General features: G+C 43.1%; 1 protein-coding gene across 4 annotated transcripts in view; it reads left to right on the forward strand.

Moving 5' to 3' along the window:
* Positions 1 to 20,900, forward strand: part of CNTN1 (contactin 1) — a 447,411-nt gene that overhangs the window by 170,008 nt on the left and 256,503 nt on the right. The gene's annotated exons all lie outside the window — the stretch shown is intronic.

The raw sequence follows: 20,900 nt of genomic DNA on the forward strand, positions 1-20,900 counted from the left end.
TCTTTAGAAGCATAAAATTGTAGGACTTGAAGGGACATTGAGAGATCATCTTGTCCAGTCCCCTGCACTCATGGCAGGACTAAGTATTATCTTCTAGATAGAGCATCCCTGACAGGTGTTTGTCTAACCTGCTCTTAAAAATCTCCAACGATGGAGATTCATCAACCTCCCTGGGCAATACATTCCAGTGCTTAACTGCCCTGACAGGAAGTTGTTCTGAATATTCAACCTAAACCACCCTTGCTGCAATTTAAGCCCATTGCTTCTTGTCCTATCCTCAGAGTTAAAGGAGAAATTTTTTTCTCCCTCCTCCTTTTAACAACCATTTATATACTTGAAAACTGTTATCGTGCCCCTTCTCAGTCTTTTCTCCACACTAAACAAACCCCATTTTTTTCAATCTTCCCTCAGAGGTCATGTTTTCTAGACCTTTAATCATTTTTGTTGCTCTCCTCTGGTCTTTCTCCAGTTTGTCCACATCTTTCCTGAAATGTGGCACCTAGAACTGGACACAGTACTCAAAATGAGGTCTAATCAGCGTGCTGTAGAGCAGAATTACTTCTTATGTCTTCCTTACAATACCCCTGCTAATACATCCCAGCATCTCGTGCTGGCCACTATTAAAGAGAATACTGGACTGGTTGTAGCATTGGCCTGATCTGGTATGATAATTCCTATGTATGATCATATCACTATAACCCTCGTTCTTCTTAACCCTATTTGGTCCTTACTATTCAGCTATGACTACTCATTAGGGTTACCATATTTTAAGTGTCCAAAAAGAGGACACTCCACTGGGTCCCGGCCCCGCCCCAACTCCGCCCCCAGTCCCACCCCGGCCCTGCCCCAACTCCGCCCCTCACCCAAAGTCCCTGCCCCAACTCTGCCCCCTCCCCTGAATGCTTTGCCCCCTGCTCCTCCCCCTCCCCTGCTTCCCACGAACATTTGATTCGCAGGAAGCCTGAAGCAGGCAGGCAGCAGGTAAGCTGGGGCTGGGGTGGGGGGAGGTGTGGCCCAGTCCGGCCCCCCCAGCCGAGTGGCTCCATCCGGTGGCCGGCCCTGGCCAAGAGTCTCTGGCCCTAGCGTCCTCGGCTTGGGCCCTGGGCGAGCGGCGCCGGCCGGCCGCCGAGCAGCCCCGGTCTCAGCAGCTCTGGCCGGCTTGGCTCGGGCCCCGGTTCCAGCCAAGCAGCTTTGGCCCGGCCCCGGCTCTAGCAGAGCGAGCGGCACCGGCCAGCAGCCGAGCACCCGCCGGCCCCAGCGGCTCCGGCCCTAGCGGCTCCAGCCCGGATCCAAGATCCACAACCCCTCCCTCCCTATTTTCCCGGACATGTCCGACTTAATGGCAATTCCCCGTGGATGGGGATTTGAGGACCAAAAAGCCGGACATGTCCGGGAAAATCCGGACGTATGGTAACCCTACTACTCATGGAGCTGGGTACAGTCAGTCAGAGAGGGGGCAGTTTGCCCTTGGCCCCCATTTGACAAAGCTCTTAAACTGAGTGGCATTATGATCTGGTGCACAGGCTTGCAGTGCCACTCAAATTTGCTCTGACCACCCCTCTCATGATTGAGGGGCTGGTGGGCCAAAAATGAGCAGTGCTACCACCCCGTATGTCAGGTAGTAATGGCCAGAGCAGGGAGCTGGGCCTCTCCCCATGAGACAGGAGTCTCTGTTGCAGGGTGAGGAGTGGTTGGGCTTGCTCTCCAACCCCTGCCCCCCGGCTTCCACTCAGTGGTAATTTTTTTGGAAGGGTGGGGGGTCCTCAGTTTCAGATTTAGTTTCAGTCCCCAAAATATGTATCTGCAACCCTGGAGCTGGGGGTGTGCCTCCCAGCTTACGTAGACATACCCACACTAGCTTACGCAGAGCTAGCCTGCTAAAAACAGCAGTGTAGTTGGGGTAGCCTAGGATATGGCTCAGGCTAGCCACCCTGAGTACATACCCAGGGGTTCTGGGTGGGTATGTACTTGGGTAGCTAGCCTGGGCAGCCACCTGTGCCACCCTGGCTACACTGCTATTTTTAGAGTGCTAGCTGGATCAGAGCTGAAGCAGGAACATCTACATGAGCTGGAAATCACACTCCCAGCTCCCATTGTAGACATAGCCTATGTTACAGTCACCCTGTCACATAAAAAGCTTAGATTGTAGGATCTTCAGGGGGAAAATGCAATCTTTCTGTGTTTTCTGTCAAGTGCTTACCATAGTTTTGGGAACTATATAAATATCTGTGTAATCAATAAAATGTATTTCCATATCATACTTTTCTGTTTTAATTTTCTCGCTGACTCATCTTTGCATAAACCTTTAGCCTGAATGAGCCAGGCAATCCATTCATCTTTTCAGTGACTGTATAATTTGTTTTGCTGCTGTAAATGCTGTTTGCTATCATGTTTTTTGGTACTGACTTATCTTTAATAGTGTTGGAATATCCTTCAACATGTAGAAGGATGAAGTGGCCTTTGCATCTTTTTTGTGTCACTATATCTTGGATCTTGCTCACAATTTCCCCTGTTTTCTTTCAGATGCCTGTCATCCCCTACCAGGTAAATAGCTTAGGGGAGGGAAGGATATCATGGGTGATTAGTGTTAGAGATTATTACTGTTTAATAGGAAGTTATGCAGATGAATAGTGCTCTGAAGAGCTGTACTTCAATTATTGTACATTGATTCTGCACAGGTTGGAGGTTTAAATTAGTATTCAATGCTTTTTTGCGTAAATTTGGCCAGAGTCACTTCTCCATTTATGGACTCAGCTGCCCTATACAAGGAGCTACCCTATGGGATGGAAGGCGATGGTGCTCCTTCCACCCTTTTCTGTGGTTTTTATCAGGGGACTAGAACTTTTTAAAATTCCATGCAGGATTTCATAGGACTGTTGCTGGACAGCATTATAGTGTAAAAAAAAAAAATTCCCCTGGGGTGGGGAACTCAGTTGATAGTTGATTTTTACCAAGTTTTTTTTTTCTTTTCAGTTTTTTAAAATTGTCACTGAAGACTTTCCATATATTGGACAATATAGGAACTTTAGCCTCTGCTATCAATGTGTGAATATACATTTTAATTAATTTAACAATTAAAAGGGAAGGGTATAAGATCTCTGGGGTGGAGGCCATCTTTTATGTGTGTACAGTGCCTCGCACAATGATTGCTGATTGGGGCCTGTACATGCTACCACAGTACAAATGAAAATGAGAACATGAAAGGCTAGATTCACAAAGAAACTCAGTGAGCATCACTAAGCAATTAGGCCAAGCATCACCACACCTAATTTTAAGGCACCTAGAAAACTGCTGGGATTCACAAAGCCTAAGTTTGGTGCCTCAATTCCCTAGAAACTGGTGGATGGGGAGGATGACCACCCTCATCAATTTTAGCCCAGTGGTTAGGGTACTCACCTGGGGTGTGGGAGCTCCTGGCTTAAGTCCCCTCTTCACTTTTCTCCACTCCAATCATGGCTTCATAAACCTGTATCAATGTTGTTTCTTTTCTAAGATGAAAAGTCCCAGTATTTTTTAATCACTCCTCATATGGAACCTGTTCCATACCCCTAATATTTTTGTTGCCCTTCTCATTTTACTGGTTTCTTACTCTTTTTTTTTTAACTTGAGGTATGCATTTAGTTTGAGCCTCTATTATGGTGTTTTCAAATAGTTTCCATGCAGCTTGCAGGCATTTCACTCTTGTGACTGTTACTTTAAATTTCCATTCAACTAGCATGCTCATTTTTGTGTACATCTCTTTTTTGAAATTAAGTGCTACTGTGATGCATTTCTTTGGTATTTTTCCTCCCACAAGGATGTTAAAGTTAATTATATTATGGTTGCTATTACCGAGCGGTTCAGCTATATTCACCTCTTGGACTAGATCCTGTGCGCCGCTTAGGACTAAATCAAGAATAGCTCTCCCCTTATGGATTCCAGGACTAGCTACTCCAATAGGCAGCCATTAATGGTGTCTAGAAATGTTCTCTGCTTTCCGTTCTGAGGTGACATGTACCCAGTCAATATGGGGATAGTTGGAATCCCCCATTAATATTGGGTTTTCTGTTTTTGTGGCCTCTGTAATTCTCTCTGAGCATTTCACAGTCACTGTCACCATGCTGGTCATGTGGTTGGTAGTATATTCCTAATGTTGTACTCTTATTATTCAAGCACTGAATTTCTCCATAGAGATTCTATGGTACTATTTGATTCATTTATAATTCTTATTATATTTAACTCTAGCTTTCTTTCACCTATACTGCCATTTCCACACTAGTTGGACCCACTCTATTATTCTGATATATTTTGTACCCTTGTATTACCATGTCCCATTGATTATCATCATTCCACCAAGTTTCTGTGACGACTATTCTATCAAATCCCCCTTTAATACCAGGCACTCAAGTTCACCCATCTTAGTATTTAGACTTCTAGCACTTGTATACAAGCACGTATAAAATCTATCAATTTTTAATTGTCTGTTTTCATGTGATGCAATTGGATGGGACTCTTTTTCATTTGACTGTTTCTCTTCTGTTCCTACCTACTGTATCGACTTCTATCCTCTCCTCTTTAGAGTATAGAGGATCTGCTTTAATAAATCCTACCATAAGGGATGTCTCTCTCCAAATCTTGTGCTTCTCCAGAGTTGTTGACTTTTCCCCTTAGTCTAAAAACTCTTCTATGACCTTTTCAATTTTAAATGACAGCAGTCTGGTTACATTTTGGTTTAGGTGAAGCCCATCTTTTCCTATACATTCCTCCTTTCCCCAAATATTCCCCAGTTCCTAATAAACCTAAATCCCTCTTCCAAACACAATCATATCATCCATGCATTGAGACCCTGCAGTTCTGCCTGTCTAACTGGCCCTATGTGTAAAATTGGCAGCATTTCAGAGAATGCTACCATGGAGGTCCTGGACTTTAATCTCTTACCTACCAGCCTAAATTTGGCCTCCAGGAACTCTCTCCTACCTTTCTTTGTCATTGGTATCTACATGTACTACACCCAGTGGCTCCTCCCCAGTACTGTACTTAAGTCTATCTAGATGTCTTGAGAGGAACCTTTGCTCCCAGTGGGCAATTCACCATGTGGTTCTCCCGGTCATCGCAAACTCAACTATGTATATTTCTAATAATCAAAGCCCCCATCCTCAGTGTGAGAGTCGTATCAAACATTGGTGTATGAATTTATCTGACTCATTGTGTCTAAAGTGAAACAGCACTTCAAGATTCCAGGTCTCTGGCTAAGTGGGAAACTGGGGACTAAAGTAATAAAAAGAGATAATTCTAATAAACTAAAATATAAAGATTGTCAAGAACTGTTAAATAACAAAATAAAAATGATTTGTGCTCTTCTCTAATAGTACTGTAAATTAGTTTCTTAAGAGTCTTCAAAATGTTCCATAGCTAATACCAGGCTTCAGTCACATTGTGGAAGTTCAAAAACAACCTCTTCCCGAGTCACCATTGGTTTTGTGGTTGACTGAAAAAGAAGATTGATGCTCCAGCTTCTGAACAACATTTGGTGGGACTCTTATGAAGGGTCTACTTTTGTAGCCAACTACCATCACTGTTTTTAAATTTTCACTGAACAAGAGTTGGTCTTTGATCAAGCATAGAATATATTTCACTGAGTCACAGAGAGATTCTACAGAAAGCCACCAATTTTTTTTAAAGGATTCAAAAATGTATATAATCTTTTATTCCCCATAACTATCGTGCCTGATCCCTAACCCAAACATCCAACAGGAAGAAGAGTTTGAAACATGAGTGATGGAATGAAATCCTGAGTTTCTTCCTCCTCTTCTGGCCTTTAAAATTGACGACACAGGTTCCTAGCCCAAGCCTTTGTTTTGTTTTTTATCTCTCTCTTGGCCCCATTCCTGAAGTACGTGCTGAGGGAAACCCCCCATTAAGGTAAATGGCGTAGAGGGACATCCATTGACATTAGAAAGGCATTTTGAATGATTAGTTCAGGATTGGGCTCACTCTGTTGGTGAGTCTGCACTTAACTATAATAAAGTGCCATCAGAGGAAAATGGCCTTGGCCTTGGTAAAATTTAAGTAAACACTTGTTAATATTTTCAGATTAACTTGACCTGAGAGCAGCTCCCTCCACCACATGAAAGCAGATGGACCAAATATTCTTTTAAATATTTAAATAACCTACAGAAATTTGATAAAATAAAGCTGTTACACCAGCCTTTGCATATGTTCAGAATATTGCTTTCATTTTCACTGATCCTAGTAACAAAATAGGAACACTGCACAACTGGGTGCAGTAGTGTGTACAGTTTGATATAGTCCCTGTGCTGTAGGTTGGCAATCTAAATAGACAACAAATAGGCAAAGAACAAACACTTTGCTGCAACAAAACACACATGATTGAACATTAATTTTAAGAAGCTCACTTGTTAATTCCACTTCCTTCTCCATTCTAAGCAGTATTTACCAATATCAGAACAGAGAAGGTCTATGGCTTGTAGGCATTTTGGAAATGGTGCGTGTTCATGGGGGACTTGAAAGGGGAGCATCTCTAATTGAGGGGGGAAGATGAGAGTGAGAGAAAGACATGAATAGGCTCCTAGTCTATCTTGGGCAGAGTGAAGGAATGATGGAAAATGAAAAAAATATTATCAGAAAAATTGGCAGGAACTGAAAGACAAGGGGCACAATTCATTGTTGTCCTTTGTCATACCCTCAGTTTCAATAGATAGCACATATGTAAAGAATCATTCCACCAGCTAAAGAACTGGCTATGCATCCCCTACAGATTTTCCTCCTCTGCCAATGCATGTTGGGGCATTCCAGGGTGGGCCAGGGGACAAGCTCTGAATGGAATTTGGCAGCTGGGTTGAAAGTCAGGACAACTGACAGGTCTGCCCTCGCCTGCATAGATGGCTAAATTGGCTCCTGCAGCTCCTAAATAAGGGAAGCACGGGTTATCTCCTTTAGATCCCTGCACCAGTACTTGTGCTGATGCAGGAATTAATCCCAACCAAAGAGCTTAATCCTAATGCAGTGGCAGAAGGGAAGCCAGTGAAGGATGTGAGTCTAAGCTTGGAGCAACATAGGAAGGTGATTAGTTTTTGAGTAGCATTGTGGTTGGATTGAACAGCACAGTGAGGCCCGAGGCAGGAAAATTGGGGAGGAAAAGCCTGCAGTAGTCAGAGAGATGTTCAGGATCTGAATGGATGGATTTTGGAATTGTTGTAAAGGAAAAACGGGAAGGGTTAATGGTAGCATGGATCGAGGGGGAAGAGAGTTTGTGCAGAACAGTCTTTGAACTATTTTTCAATGTTTTAGGCCCAGACAAAATTTTTAAATGAACGATACACTTGCTTAGCTGAAGCATATATAGGTGAAAAGCAATCTTGTAGCACTGTATATTGAGTCCACTGTAAGGAAATGCTATTCTCAAACTCTCCACTAATATCTGGGTTTCTTTGTACTCGAGTTGTGATGAATGAAGTCCTTGCTCTGCACATATGCCTGAAGATTCCCGTACTGCAGCAGAGCACCTGGTACAGTTTGTTTTCTTCCAACATCAGCTTAGGGGGATTTTTTTAGGTGGGACCTTGTTTTATATAACTGTTGAGAATGCACAATTCCTGAAAATGTGCCTTGGTACCAGAAAGAACACAACAGATATCTAAATAGTCTATGTATCCATTTATTTATATTAATGTTTTCAATAGCAACGAATGCTGGAGGTGGACATGTCACAAACATCAATGCATTAAACAGGATTTGTCTTTGTTGTTGTCCAGGCTGCACTTGAGTGCAGAACAACATAGTTGTGCCCATATGCTCTGTAACGTTCAGTAGGGTTTATGGTCTAACCTCCCACTGGTTCCGATATAGTTTCTTCTACTTGGAGGACATTTTGTCCCCCTCACCATGCTCTTGATCCCACTTTGTTATTAAAATCATACTCTTCCTGTAAAAGAAAATGAGACAGTGTTCACTGATGTGTCAGCTTGTTCTGCCTGAGCCAGCTTTTTTTGACCATATAACAAACAGAGCTAATATTTAAAGACCAAATTCCTCCCTAACTTTCATACCCTTCCAGTCCTAGTCATGGGGGTTGCCTAAGTTCTTAAACAGAATTTGGGCCTAAGGTTGCAAAGATCTAATTTCAAACTCTGGCCACAGTGTAATAGTCTGTATCGCTAATCTCAGTGTTATTTGTTTGTCCAATATGCTTCATAATGTATGGCAGCACATTTATGATTATTAAGAAATGAAAGGATAGTTCCCACAGCCTTCCAACGAATTCCATGAATTCCTGTACTCCTGATGTTGCAGAGCATTACACTCTTTCAAGAGTCATAAAGCGTAAGCATTCTGAAATACCCGGTCAAATCAGAACTGCATGGAAGCCATTACTGTTCAGAAAAATCCTCTCCTTCTGAATGGACCAGATATCTTGGGACATTACTCATAATACCCTCTGACAGGAATAGAAACCTTCTGGATTTCATGGGACTGTCCTGCTTTGACACCCGCTCCCCCATTCCCTGAGTCCCAGTTGAAGAGCAGTTTGCCTTAGGCCCTCTGTTTGAGAGAGCCCCGAAACCAGTTGGCATTGAATCCGGTGCACGGGGTCACAGCAGCATTCAGGTGTGACCTAGTTGCCCCTCTGTCTTGGCCTGTGGAAGGCCAGGCCATATTTGTATGTGCTAGATTGCAACTACAGTCAAATTTGGCATGTCTGACTCCATCTCCATCAGCGGAGGTGCGGATGGGCCATTGCTGAGTGGTGCTGTGCCCGGCTTTAGCAGCTTAAAATGTTGGGAGGTATGCATTCTGTTTTAGCAGGAAATACACTAAAAATGAGCCCAAAGAATGGTGGAATATGGCCAATTCCACTAACTTGAAGACTGATTCCTTTCCTTTGTTGCTACCTAGAGCACACAACAAAAATGGCCTTCATTCTGCAAAGGATTAATCTGCTCTCCCTGATATTTTTTAACATGTGTGCCAGAAGTTCTACATTCTTAAGACAATTTTTAAGGCCATTTTTAACCCTATCATACTTGATACTTTAGAGAATGTGGGTTGAAAAGGTACATTTCTCATTTTGCATTTAAGTAATTGCCATTCCTGTTTTTTTTTTTTTTAAGTGCTAAAGTTGCAGTGCGGCACAGATTTAATTGATTTCACAATACAGTCTCAGTGACATGTCACAGTTCTTTTCACTTCCCTTCAAATACTAGATTATTTTCTGTTACAAGGTATATACTTAAAGCTAGTGTTTGAGTTAGTGATTTTTCACAGTGTGTTCCTAATAAAAGATTAGAGACCTAACATCTTGAGAGCTTTTGGGAGCCATGTTGGGAACCGATGCCGCTGCGGTAATGGCCTAATTCTCTACCTGGTAATGGCACCACATACAAAAATCTTTTCCAGGACAAGCTGCATCTCAGATTTGCTTGTCAGGTGACAAAATATGGTTGTCATAAGGCCAAAATGAGCAATTTTTGTAATTTGTATTTCTCTCTAGTCAGACAGGACTATTGGGAGCGTTATGTGGAAGAGCATCTGTTCATACAGAGTTGTGAAAAAGTTGCGATTGTCAAGTCAAAAGCCATTCTCTGGTGAGGGTTTGAGAGGGTTCCATCCTTGAGGTGAACAGAGCCAGAGGCTGATTCTGACTGGTAGTTCATCCTGCTGGTGGGGAAAGAGCTTGGCTTCTGTGTATTTTGACACTTTACTGACAAGCTACTGATCTGATCTGACCTGCACTTGAAAACAGTGGTTGCTGCTGACTGACAAGCATGTCTGACATGAGATTGAAAAGTAAATATTGGCCTAGCTGCATCTCATGCTCCATATCACGCAGCAAACAGATGCACTGCATTTTTGGAAAAAAGAAAGTATGTGTGAGATGCAGAGCAGTGTCATTGGACGTATGTGGCAAAATTAGCAGGCCGGACAAGCAGATCATAGCTTTCTTCTGCCATTCAGTGGTATTTACAAGGGAGTGAAGAAAGCAGGCCCGTTTTCATTTTTAGTCATATGAATCAATAAGGGCACCTGAGATTTGCAGGGCAGTTGTCAAGGCTGAATCCCAACTTTGTCACTCTGAGTGCAGAAGTGGGGCCTACAAGGATTTTAAAAATTAATACTTGCCACTCCAGGCTTGTATTAAACTCCCAAGGTTACAGCTTTTCTCTGAACTTGGCTTGGTAAATGCTGCCACCACCCAAATGCAAAAAAACCCAAAACTCTTTGAACCCAGGAAGGAGCTCTTGGGAATTCCTCCCTGTGGGGTACCCTCAAGCCCTTTCACACCCCCTCCGGGGAAGAGCTAAGAAAGAAAACAAATGAAATCAGCTGTAGCTACCAGCTAATCAAACAACATATGCACAAACCTCTTAGGACACCAAAAATCCAATCCGTTCTTAAAAATGTATTAAAAATAAAAAGGAAAACATTATATCTGGAATTTAGGCTTTTTATTAGATCTTAAACAATTACAAAAATTAAGCACCCAATTATGCTCTTTGGGGGGTTCATCTTAAAGGTTACAAGCAAACAAAAGCATCTGGGGTTAGCACAGAGGAGTCCACAGGCCAATAAGAAATAAAAGAAATAACCCTAATCGTGTCTTTGTAGACATTCCCTAATTTTACTTACTTATCTGAGGCTCCAGAGAAGTAGGTTCGAGGTATGACTGGATAATTTATAATCATAGCTGGCTTAAAGCTGGTTACAGTGTTACTGCCCGTGTCCCTGCAGCTCAGAGAACAACAGACAAAGGAAACGTTTCTTTTCCAATTTTAAAAAGTTCTACCTTCCCATTGGCTCTTTTGGTCAGATGGCCACATCTGAAGGCCCTTCCCCGAGCCTCAGGGGAGAAGCTGGTGAAATCAGGGCTCAAATAAGGTTGAGGGACAACAAATGATAAAACAGGGATGGGAGTGAGGGTTACAGGGTCAAAAGCAGGGAGCCAGAGGGAGACACCGAGCAGAAAACCCCGGTCAACTGATACCTACTGAATTCTGGGAAAGGGGCGGGCATGAGCCCACCCTTATCAGAAGGCCCCTCCCCCAGCTTAAAGGGGAGGAGCCATTAAACCAAGGGTTCAACTGATCACGTGGGGCAACAAATGATTAAGCAGGAACAGGAGTAAGGGTCATAGGTTCAAGATCAGGGATCCGGAGGGGGACACTGAGCAGAGAACCCCGGTCAGACTGAGAACCAGCAGCTGAACCAGCACTCTGGTCAGGGTGAATCCAACTAGTTCCCTGGAGAAGGCCTGATTGAGGGAAGGAGTAGCTAATTACTAGATCAGCCTGAGCTGGGGAGAGCTAAAGGAGATAATTAGCCCATTAACTGCAAGAGTAGAAAAGGAGCATAGGAAAGAAGTGCAAGGGGGAGGAGAGAGAAAAAAAGAAAAGGCTAAGGGAGATCTTTGCATAGAGATATCTCTTTTCTCGCTCCTCTCTGGCAAAACAGGATGATGCTTGTATGTCACTGTAAATCGAATCGCTGCATGGGACAGTGAAGGGGTGGTGACTGATACAATACAAACTACATGGTGATGATTACAGACTAGAGGCGTTAGAGCCATTTGTGCAGGAAGACAAGCAGATGGCCGCACCTTGTCACCTGAGAAATTAGAGTTCACATATCTCAACTGGGCTTTTCACGAGTCAGACAAGTCAGCATGGCCTACTGGAATCTACTGATATTTGGAAAGTAGGAATTACAATCAGCTTTGCTCTGACTTGTATGGGTGTGAGCATGGGAAAACCATTCAAACTCTGAATGGATCATTTCTCCATCTGAAAGGTGGGGATAATTATCCATGCTGCTTAGTGCATACATAGGGCCCTTAATTTTCAGTTTTTATTGTATTGAATTTTTCCCAGGAATTTATCTGTGTGTATTACCACAACAACAAAAACAGGTGAAAATCAGTGCAAAAAACTATCAATAAATTTTCTGGGTAAATATCTGGGTTTGTTTTGGTGGACTAAAAGATGGGGAGGGAGGAGTATTTAGTAGATTAATGCTAGGAATTCCATTAATCAGTGTGGTTTCTTGCAGAATTAAAACAGAACTCAAAACACAATGCTGCCTCTGAGTTTAAGAAAATAATATAGCTCTAAGCCCCAAATAAAACTTTTCATTTGGATAAATAGTTTACTGTTGTGGACTTAGAACTATTAGCCTATAAATATTTATATTTAAAAATTGGGCCACACCATTTTCAGCACATACACTCAACTTAATCCTTTTCTCCTGTTTTTTTTTTTTTAAACTTTTGAATACTTTCTTGTGTTCTGAATGTATTCTGATACAGATTTTCATTTTCTTCCCATTTTGTGTCAAATCTTTAAACTGTTATCTGCTAGCAGCTTTAAATGTGTACGTGGTGGGTGTGAGATTCATCAGTGCGTTCAGGTGCACATGCACTTCAGAGCTTGCCTGCAGGCCTGTTTATTGTGTGTATCTTATAGACCAGTGGTTCCCAAACTTTAACAACCCATGAACCCCTTTCACTAAATTGTGAAATCTCATGAACTCCCTCCTAAAAATGAATATTTCCAGGAATTTAAGTTTAAATTTCCTCAGTGTGATGGATGCGCTTGCTTTGCTCCTCATAGTTCTTGGAGGAGAAAGATAGTCTCAGGTCTGGTTCGGCATCGAGTCTTTTTTTGCATTTGGTTTTCAGATGTGCATACGAGGAAAATGTTTTCTCACATAAGTATGTTGTTGAAAATGCCAGAAGGGGATACTCGTTTCTTAAACTCAGCCAAAAGTTGATCAATGACAGACTTCTGAAACTCCTTTTCAGTTCATAATCACAGGAGACCTCAATAATTTATCTTTTTCCTCAGTGTTCTATATCTGTGTTGAGAAAGTGGTATCATCAAAAGGGTTGCGAATCCAGTCATTGTCGCCTGACATAGCTGGAAAGTATTCCCTGAAAGTTGTGCAAAGTCCTTTTAGGTGTGCAGTTATATTGGTTTTAGTGCACTGATCCAACTGAAGTTTGTTCTGCCAGTAAGTCATGAAGTTTACTGAAACACTTAGTTTGATTGTTTTCCAAACAACTTTCACAGAACTGCAACTTCTTTATCATGGATTCAGCTCATTCTTGCACATTGAAAATTTCTATATTGAGGCCTTGAAGAGATACATTTAGGTAATTAATTCTTGAGAAAATATCTGCTAAATAAACTAGGCTCTGGAGCCCAAAATTATTTTCCATATAGCTGGCAAGGTGGAAAGGGTGGCGGTTGAAAAATACTAGGATTTCTATTCTAAGCTCAAACAAGCGCACAAGGATTTTACCCCATGAGAGCCATCTAACTTCGGTATGGGTCAACAGACAATTGTGTATACTACACATTTCTTCACAAAGTACGTGAAATGTTCTGGAATTCGTTGGCCATGATTTTATGAAATTCACCATTTTCACTGCATTGTCCAGCAATTCCTTCAGTCCCTCAGGCATATGTTTTGTTGTGAGGGCTTGTCTGTGGATACTGCAATGAGTCCAAGAGACTTTTGATGCAAGTTTTTTTGTTTGGGCTACAAATCCAGTATACTTCCCCGTCATTGATGTGGCCCCATCAGTTTAAATGCCTAGGCAACGAGACCAATCTATTTCCTTTTCTTGAAAATATGCATCAGTCAGATTGAAGATATCTTTGCCAGTTGTACGTTCTTCCAATGGTCGACAAAACAAGAAGTCTTCTTCAACCAGACCTTCATTCACATAACGAACAAACAGTAGCAAAATAGCTAGATTAGCTACATCAGCTGATCATCCAACTGTATAGCATAATATGGCCTATTTTTCATTCTATGTACAATTGTAGTCTCTACATGATTTGACATGTCATTAATTCTTCGTGACAGCGTATTATTGGACAAAGGTACCATGTCAATCCTTTTTGCAGCCTTTTCTCCGAGCATGCTATGAACTACCTCTTTTATACATGGACCAATCAAGCTCTCTGTTATGGTATGGGCTTCTGATGCTTTTGCTACTCGGTAGCTCACGCAGTATGATGCTTCAAATGCATTTTCATTATCAGTACTTGCTTTGGATATAAAACTGGTAAAGTCACTTTTCCTCTCAGCTAATTTTCGCTTGAAAAAATCAACAGGCTTGTCGAGTTGTGCAGCATGCCTAGTTTCTAAATGGCACCAAAGTAGAGAAGGTTTGAGGCTGTCGTTTGCTAGAACATCACCACAAATCAAACACAGTGGTTTTGGATGTTCTTAATCACCAATGCACGTAAAGCCATGTTTTATACAGTATAATCATCGTCATATTTTCTTTTCTTTGTAAGTGACTTTCCAGGACCATCATGATCATTAGACTTAGATTTTCCACAGTGTGGACTTGAGGAAACACTAGCTGATTCTTGCATCTTTACACTTTCCTTTTTCAGCCACTTATCCATTGAACTGGTGTACAAAAGTTCTAATAAAAATAGCACAGAGAAAATGCTAACAACCAACAAACTAGAAAATGAGAAGATTTACTCATGTCTCACTGAAGCAAAACAGCACTGCAGTGAGAACAATTACTGAGGCACCTTAATGCTGCTACACTGGCTACAATGTGGTTCTGGTTGCTTTGGTGTGCAAACACCTTTTCTTCCGCCACGAGGGCTATCCTAGGGGGGTGCCCCATGAGGGACAAATTAGCCTGGACCACCCCCTACATACAGCGTGGCCCCGGCTCACTCTGCCCTTCATGCTGCCCAACTTCCCCTGTCTGCCAAGGACAGGGGTCTGAGCTGCCACCTGCGTGCCTGGGGTCCCAGCTGCCACCCTGCCCACCACGGGGCTTAGGCTGCTGGCCCCACACCAGGGTCTGGGCTGCTGGCTCCACAGTCCGCAGGGCTCTGGCTGCTGGACCTCGTTGACTGGGGCTCGGACTGCCTGGTCAGCACTCCACTGAGCTCAGGCTGTCAGTCCCCGCTGACCAGTGGGGCTTGGGCTGCTGGCCCCAACTGCCCAGCCCCGTGCTCCATGGGGCTTAGGCTGCCAGCCCTCCTGCTGACAGGGGCAGTGCTTGGGCTGCTAGCCTCAACTGCTCAGCCCTGCTCTCCATGGGGCTCGGGCTGCCAAGCCCCCCCCCCCCCACTGACGGGGGCAGGGCTCGGGCTACTAGCCCCAACTGCCTGGCCCTGCCCTCCAAGGGGCTTGTGCTGCCAGCCCCGCACTGACTGCCATGGGCTCGGGCTGCCGGGGGCAGGGCTCGGGCTTCTAGCCCCAACTGCCATCTTCATTCATCCCCCATGCTAAACCCTGCCTTGGTCATTGCTCCCCTTGACTCCCGCACCTGCCTCCTTCCGCAGCCCCGCCAAAGTATTGTAGCTAAAATTACCTTCCTTCTTGCCGCTCTGCTCGTGTCTCTCACTTCTGCAGAACCCTTCACTGTCTGCCCTGTTCCTCCTGTATCAGTCAGACTTCTACTCACCTGCAGGGCCCTACCTGCTCTGCTTCTGCTTACATCTCTTCCTGCTCCCCCATTGCTTAGACCAAGCCTCTCTCCTCACCACCCTTTTGTAACCTTCTCCCCACTCCCTTCATGCTGCCATCTGTGCCGCACTTTGTGCTGTGGTGTACAATGCCTCTCTCTTCCCATGCATGGGTGCTGGAGCTAGGGTTGCAGGGGGTGCTGCCGCACATCCTGGCTTGAAGCGGATTCCATTATATACAATGTTTACAGTTTGGTTCAATAGCTCTCAGCCAGGGCTGGCTCCAGGCACCAGCTGAGCAAGCTGGTGCTTGGGGCGGCAGATTGTTGGAGGCGGCATTCTGTCCAATCCTAGGGCGGCACGGCCGCTTTTTTTTGTTGTTGTTCTTGTTCCGCTCCGGCCGCCCTGTAGGGGGCGGTGGCGCGGAGAACCAGAGCGCCCTGCAGGGCAGTCCTCTTCCTTCCCTCCCCGCCGACCAGAGCGGAGCCCTCACGGCAGGCGGCAGGGGGTGGCGCAGCGGGAGGGGCCGCGTGGCAGCGCCCCTGCTGTAGCCCTGGCCGCCCCCTTCTCTCTCTCTCTCCCGCCCGCTCCCTCCCCCCCACCCCCCCAGCCAGTCCCCCTGTACCAGTGCTCCGGCTGCGCCGCAGGTTTTTTTTTTTTTTTTTGCTTGGGGCAGAAAAAAGCCAGAGCCGGCCCTGCTCTCAGCACCCCTACTATAAAAATTGTTCCAGTGCCCTTGTTCCCGTGTGTCAAATGATATCCCTCTCCTCCTTCACATCCTCACCATAGCTTACTCCTCCTAATAGCGTTCGCTATGAGATCCCTGCACACAGCTCGAGGTGTACTCTGCGGTCTGAAGTATTCTGACTGGATTGTAAGCTTCCAGTTTTTATCCAAATCAATAGGGTTTTGCCCACTGACTCCTAGAACACCCCTGAAATTATGGCTGTCATTTTTCAGATTTATTGCATTACTGATGGACAAACAGAGAAATGTCATTAAGTTGAGTGTAAGGCATTGCTTTGCTTAGCTAGTGATACCATTTCTCATGGTGATGGGGGGAAAAGGCCAACAAGCTGTGTTTTGAGGGAAATGACAGAGATGGGTGCTTGCTGCCCATGGTTAGGGAGAGCATTCCAGAGGTAAGGCATGGTAAAGAAGGCATGTACTACATGTGGGCAATACATGGTTGGTCATGAGATTTAGGCAGAGTGATCGTGGGGAAATAGGAAAAGATCAGAGAAATGTGCAGAACCTTTTCATTGAGCATAAGGCACTTAAATTTTATGCAGAGGTTCAGATGCTATAGTGATAGGCATAGTATATGGATCTAAATAGGACAGCGAGCCAGTGAAAGGATTTGAAGAGGTGAGTGATGTGATCAGAGTAACGGTGATTTTCAGATCATTATTTTGGATAGTCTGTAGGGGGAACATAATTTCAAGCATGTTGCTATCTACTTAGCACTATTTTTTTTTGAAGCAGTAGCAACTTAAATTACATCACTCTACAATTGCTGAAATAAGATTGGAACTAGGGTACAAGGATTGGACTTTTGACTGAAAAATCAGGCAGTGGGCTAGATAAGTCCCATGGAGGAGCACTGGGTCCATTTTTTTGCAGATCCTTCTTTGGAGGGAGGTGCTTGTCTGTTATTACAGTATTCGCATCACAATAATAAGCAGCAACAAATAGAACACAGAAGAATTATTCTCAGTGCTCCTTGGCTCTGTGTGTATGTATTTAGTTACTGAATGCAGGGTGCCATTTTGAGTGAGTTACAACTACCACATATTTCATTTGGTGCAAAATAACTGTGTGGTGGCTATTTTAACGTCTGCAGAATATGTGCACAAGTCTTGGCATTTTCCTCAGTTCAGACTATATACAGGATCCCTTTATCCATCACTGAAATGCATTTACCTCTGAGTGAGAGACAGCAACTGTTTAACAGCACAAAGCAATGCTGCACAACAGTTTAGTACAAAAAGTAAATTATCATTTATATAAAATATTTGAAAGTATTTCAGTCCTTGCAAAAATGAAATTCTAAATTAAAGTAGACACGTTTTTAGAAAAATATAAAAACTATTGAATATCTGAAATATCTCAAGACCGTGACAATATATTGTATTTATATACTTAAATAGAAAATGCATATTTGAAAAATTGTTTAAGTGGTAGTACTTGTGTCCCAGCCGGGAATGTTGTTTATGCATTCAGCTCTAATGACTGAATTGACAATCTTAGTTCCATCAACTTCTAAGACTCTAAGTAGGGCCTTTATTGACTCATTTATTAGATGCTTGATCCTGGGGAAGAGGTAATGTAGTGTGAAGGCTGGGATTGTAGATATGGTGTACTAAAACTGATGCGTGTGATGCAGAAGCAAGAGCAGAGATACTTCTTTGCATTTGTATGTCTAAGTATCGGAACTCCAACAAGATACAATAAATACATGAGACCCTGCTGTATGATGATATGACAGCCTTAGGTTAAAAGGTCTGGGCAATGCAGAAAGAGACAAAAGAAGGTAAGACATTTGAGCTATCTCATCTTCATCTTTAGCATTCTTTGGAATGCTAAAACCAGTTTCTAGTGCTGTTTTGGTCAAAGACTATCTCTTACGATATGTATGTGTTTTGGTTTGTTTATTTTTGACTGTGCCTAGGATGATGGGGCCTTGAGCTGATTGAGGCCTTTTGGTAGTGCTGTAATACAAATAAGACATACTCAGATTCAACAGTAATATTCGGATTCAGTTAGGGCAAATTCTAGACCCCATCCATTCAGATGGGAAGAATCTCAGTATCTGTTGGCCTCGGGGCTGCCCACCAGTCAGCTCCTCCGGTGGCCCAGGGCTGGCTGCCAGTCAGCTGATCCAGTGGCCCCATGGCTGGCTGCCAGTCAGCTGCTCTGGTGGTCAGTGCTCTGGCAATCCCAGAGCTGACAGCTGCTTCAGCCCTGCCCCAGAAGAAGTCGTGGAGGTCCTGGAAAATCACGGAATCCATGACCTCTTTGACTCAAAAAGTAATAGCAATTTTTTTTCAAAGTATATCAAAAGCAGGAAGCCTGTCAAACAACCAGTGGGGCCACTGGATGATCGAGATGCTAAAGGAGCACTCAAGGATGATAAGGCCATTGCAGGGAAACTAAATAAATTCTTTGCATCGATCTTTCCGGCTGAGGACGTGAGGGAGATTCCCAAACCTGAGCCATTCTTTTTAGGTGACAAATCTGAGGAACTGTCCAAGATTGAGTTGTCATTAGAGGAGATTTTGGAACAAACTGATAAACTAAACAGTAATAAGTCACCAGGACCAGATGGTATTCATCCAAGAGTTCTGAAGGAACTCAAATGTGAAATTGGAGAACTACTACCTGTAGAATGTAACCTATGATTTCAATACGCTTCTATACCAGATGACTGGCTAATGTGACGCCAATTTTTTTAAAAGGCTCCAGAGGTGATCCTGGCAATTACTGGCTGGTAAGTCCGATTTCAGTATCGGGCAAACTAGTTGAAAATATAGTAAAGAACAGAATTATTCGACACATAGATTAACATGATTTGTTGGGGAAGAGTCATCATGCTTTTTGTAAAGGGAAATCATGCCTCACCAATCTACTAGAATTCTTTGAGGTGGTCAACAAGCATGTGGACAAGCATGAACCAGTGGATATAATGTATTTTGATTTTCAGAAAGCATTTGACAAGGTCCCTCATCAAAGGCTCTTAAACAAAGTAAGCTGTCATGGGATAAGAGGGAAGGTCCTCTTATGGATTGGTAACTGGTTAAAAGATAGGAAACAAAGGGTAGGAATAAATGGTCAGTTTTCAGAATGGAACATGGGAAATAGTGGTATCCCCCAGGGGTCTGTACTGGGATCAGTCCTATTCAACATATGCATAAATGATCTGGAAAAAGGGGTAAACAATGCGGTGGCAAAATTGGCAGTTGATACAAAACTAGTCAGGATAGTTAAGTCCAAAGCAGACTGTGAAGAGCTACAAAAGGATCTTACACAACTGGGGGACTGAGCAACAACTGAGCAACAAAATGGCTGATGAAATTCAGTGTTGATAAATGCAAAGTAATGCACATTGGAAAACCAGAATACCAACTATACATATAAAATTATGGGATCTAAATTATCTGTTATCACTCAAGAAAGAGATCTTGGAGTCATTGTGGATAGTTCTCTGAAAACATCCACTCAATGTGCAGCAGCTATCAAAGAAGCTAACAAAACGTGGGGAATCATCAAAAGAGGGATAGATAAGACAGAGAATATCATATTGCCTCTATATAAATCTAAGTTGCACCCAAATCTTGAATACTGCATGCAGATGTGGTCGCCTCATCTCAAAAAATATATATTGGAATTTTAAAAGGTTCAGAAAAGAGCAATGGAAATGTTTAGGGGTATGGGACAGCTTTCATATGAGGAGAGATTAAAAAGACTGGGACTTTTCAGCTTTGAAAAGTGAAGACTAAGGGGGGAATATGATTGAGGTCTATAAAACCTGATTGGTGTGGAGAAAGTAAATAAGTGTTATTTATTCCTTCTCATAACACACGAACTTGGGGTCCCCAAATTAAATTAATAGGCAGCAGGTTTAAAACAGCCCAAAGAAAATATTTGTTCAGACAATGCACAGTCAATCTGTGGAACTCCTTGCCAGAGGATGTTGTGAAGACCAATACTATGTCAGGGTTCAAAAAAGAACTAGATAAATTAATGGAGGATAGGTCCATCAATGGCTATTAGCCAGGGAGGGCAGGGATGGTGTCCCTAGCCTCTGTTTTGCCAGAAGCTGGGAATGGGCAACGGGGTCGATTTCTTGATTATTATCTGTTCTGTTCATTCCCTCTGGGGCAACTGGCAGTGGCCACTGTTGGAAGACAAGATACTGGGATAGATGGACCTTTGGTCTGACCTAGTATGGCTGTTGGTATGTTCCTTATATGACATAATGACTTGCAGATGACTAATACCTTGATACAGACTTCAAAAACATATTTTCAGTTTTTATATGTAGCTCCTTACATAGTATCTGTATGTATATTTCACAATAATATTTATGACCAGTGTGACTGGCTTTCATTTGAGACCTTCTAGAACATTATTTGGTGTGGCTCTTAGTAATCTTGAGAGTTTTTGTTTTTGAGATGCTGGAAACCTGTAAGTTTCTTGCATGGAAGGGGCTTTATTCTAAATGACAATTACTTTTGCTTATAATTGGAAGACAGAAAGCTGGTAAACTGTGCTGGGAGTTTTTTGTTGAGGTCACTGGAATGGAAGAAGAGGGAGCATGCTGGAAAGACTTCACAATGTTCCGATCTCTGGATAAGGGAGGAACCATTAGGATACTGCTCTGCTCTGTACTGCAGTTTTAATCAAATCAGAAATAAATTACCATGTGAACTATGCTATTCTAGACAAAATGATACATGT

The sequence above is a fragment of the Chrysemys picta genome, chromosome 1 (assembly GCF_011386835.1).
Source record: "Chrysemys picta bellii isolate R12L10 chromosome 1, ASM1138683v2, whole genome shotgun sequence".
NCBI lineage: Eukaryota > Metazoa > Chordata > Testudines > Emydidae > Chrysemys > Chrysemys picta.